Here is a 3534-nt window from a genome sequence, read left to right as displayed (position 1 = left end):
AGATCGTTGTAACAATCGTGCCGATTTTATCAATCTTAAGCGATCCCAACGATTAAGTTCTGATTCAACTGTAAAAAATGATTTCAAATGTTCCAAGAACAATTTAGTTCTTCCGAATCTTACGATCATCTGGGTCATGATTTTGCAAATCATGATCCATCCAATCACACAACATTTTTTTATATATATACGTAAGTCTAAAATTTAGACTAACACTATTTCAAAGTTATCTAGCAAAACTTATAATATCATTTTACTTTATATCTCATCTTTCTTGCTGTTGTTGGAACAAGAACTTACAATTATGGTCGTCATTTTGCAATCCGTGATTTTGCGCATGAATATTGAAAATATTTTTTAATACCAAAATATAGGAAATATTTGGAAAAGAAAAGAGATAGCAGTTAGAAATAATAATAATCAAAAGGATCTAAAAAAGAATTAAATAATTATCCAAAACTCTAATTGTAAAATTAAAATACTAAAAATATTCTAAATATTTAAAATATGAAAATTACTAAAATTAATTAAAATGATATTTGGAGCTTTAGAAAAGATCCTAAATATTATTTTTTTTGAATCCGTCATAGTTTCCGAACCAACTTAGATTTAAATCAAATAATATTTCTTTCAAAAAAAATTATGACATTCAAAAAAATTACTTTCTCGAAACCACATTACAGAATTCACAAGAATTTAATTAATGTTATTGTAAGGTTTTAAGAATATAGACTTTAGCTTACAGAAGCATCGCATGTTCTTTAACTGTGGCTGTAGTTTAGTGGTGAGAATTCCACGTTGTGGCCGTGGAGACCTGGGCTCGAATCCCAGCAGCAACAAAATTGTTATTTTTTTTTATCAAATATCTCTTATTTTTAAGTTTTGATCGTTTATGAATATATACTATAAGTTTTATAAGCATCATGCACACTTCATCTGAGGCTGTAGTTTAGTGGTGAGAATTCCACGTTGTGGCCGTGGAGACCTGGGCTCGAATCCCAGCAGCCACATTGTTTTTATTTCTTTTATCAAATATCATATCTCTTAATTTATTACTACATTAACATCTGAATTTATTTTCTCCCTATTGCTCACCGTCCATTTTGCAAAATTTATGGAATGCATCACAGCTAAAATTTAACCCCTAAATACTTAATTAAGCATTTGAAATACTTAACCACTGCACCTAAAAACCCTGATTAAGCATAGTACAACCGTTTCATTTCAACTTCTTTAATTGTTGAAATTGTGTTTAATTTCCAGAAGTTGTTCACAAGCATGCTTGCATTTGGTCATCTTTTTATTTCCAGACGTTGTGGCCGTGGAGACCTGGGCTCGAATCCCAGCAGCCACATTGTTTTTATTTCTTTTATCAAATATCATATCTCTTAATTTATTACTACATTAACATCTGAATTTATTTTCTCCCTATTGCTCACCGTCCATTTTGCAAAATTTATGGAATGCATCACAGCTAAAATTTAACCCCTAAATACTTAATTAAGCATTTGAAATACTTAACCACTGCACCTAAAAACCCTGATTAAGCATAGTACAACCGTTTCATTTCAACTTCTTTAATTGTTGAAATTGTGTTTAATTTCCAGAAGTTGTTCACAAGCATGCTTGCATTTGGTCATCTTTTTATTATACATGATTGATGTGGTTTAAATTAAGAAAATTTAAATTTGAAGTTTTAATTTTTATTGATTGTTTTAGGAGAATTGGTAATGATTGAAGCCTTTTTAAAAGATCATCCCTCCTTATTATTGGAATCTTTCTTCTTGGTACAATGGTAACATTATTATTGAACGTTAATTTGAATAGTAAAAATAATCTTTTATAAAATTACATACAATAAATTTAATATGTTTTAACCTTTGTATGGGATTCTGTATTCACAGAAACATGGTGCAATGAATTGTTTATTATTATTATTATTATTATTTCTTCCTGCAAATATTGATTGAGGCATGAATGGTTTACTAGCTGAGGCACACTGATTTATCCTTTACGCTTCAGTTCTAATTATAACTATATTTCTAGTTTCTTTGTCTAGTCTCCCTTTCTCATGTTTCCTTGTAAAATTTATTCAACTAGGGTTGCTCCAATCAGTTCCAAACTAATTGAATCTGATGTATGATTTAAAATTTCAATCCATATTAAAGTTTTAATTTATGATTGTAATAATACAATTTTGACACTATCATTCCGTGGCAATATGATTTCATTATTTTTAAATACAAAAATATATTAATTAAAATTAAAAAATTTAACCTAAATATTTTTAAAAATTAAAAAATATAAAAAAATCAGGATCACGGAGGTCGTAGTAGGATAGCAGTACCAATGAAACAAATATTTTTTAAAAAAATATGATTTCTTATTTTTTAAAAAAAATACGGGATGTGCATTTGATTTTAATTGGAAATGAAGCTTCCATTTCATGTTTTTTAATGAAAAAATAAATAAGATATCATTGAATAAAATATATAGGCCAATGATACGATTTTTGATCGCAATCACGTCACGTCTAAACCAATGTGAAACTGTTATATATACTTATCATACAATCTAGTGGGTTGATTTTATACATAAGGCAAGACATCTATCACATATTCACATAAACTGATATAAGTATGTTATAAGTATGTTGATCCAGATAGCATGAAATAAAATCAGAAATTAAATTGTAAATGATTTACATTGATCTTCCGAAGAAATCGCAGAAGATGTTGTTGCTTCTGTCACCGAGAAGATCACCGCTTGGAACCTCCTCGAATTTTTTCACAAACCAAATTTCTGAGCCCAAGACGTTCTCTTCCGCTCGCACACTGATCACCTCATACCTTTGTTTCCCTCCTTGATCACCTCTCTAATCTTATCTTGGACACCTTTTATAAGAAGAAAGAGGAAGACGAAGGAGAAAGGATGCCCCTTCGTCTCCTCTCAACGTCCAACATCTCCCACTCGTCCAAGTTAATCCATAAGGTTATATGGTCATATAGACCATGTTAGTCATGTAGACTACAAGGTGATCATGTTATAACGCCAAAATCAAACATTAATTGGTCGCATAGATCAAATAAGTCACATAAACTATTTGACGATCAACTCACGAAGACCAAAGTAAAATTAATTAGTCACAAGAACCAAATAAGTCACGTAGACTGTATGAGGATCAAGTCACGAAGACCAGAGCATAAATTAATCACAAAGACCATATAAGAATATTCATTTCATACATTAGGGAAAATGGTTCGTGCGACAGCAAGCACAGTGAGCATTCAATTGCTAAGAAGATTGTCATACCTTACTTAGCTGCTCCATTGAACGAATCAGAGACATTAATGACTTGCCTTTACCCCAGATTAAATTATTTACATCAATATGAATATCTCTAATCCCTCATATTGACTATATGTCAAGAGCATGTTCAACATCTCTAATCAAATAAATTATTCACAATTACATTTTATGTACTGAACTAAAAATGTAACTGGTATCAGTGAATAAATGTCATAGATGTAAATC

At 30.1% G+C, this 3534-nt stretch overlaps 1 non-coding gene across 1 annotated transcript; it reads left to right on the top strand.

Annotated features, from left to right (window-relative positions):
* The first annotated feature begins 767 nt into the window (after window positions 1-767).
* On the top strand, window positions 768-839 carry TRNAH-GUG. The gene has a single exon. It is a non-coding gene; the product is annotated as a tRNA-His (tRNA).
* The last annotated feature ends 2695 nt before the right edge of the window (window positions 840-3534 follow it).

Source organism: Zingiber officinale, chromosome 8A, assembly GCF_018446385.1.
Source record: "Zingiber officinale cultivar Zhangliang chromosome 8A, Zo_v1.1, whole genome shotgun sequence".
Lineage (NCBI taxonomy): Eukaryota > Viridiplantae > Streptophyta > Magnoliopsida > Zingiberales > Zingiberaceae > Zingiber > Zingiber officinale.
This window is presented reverse-complemented; position numbering and strand designations above follow the sequence as displayed.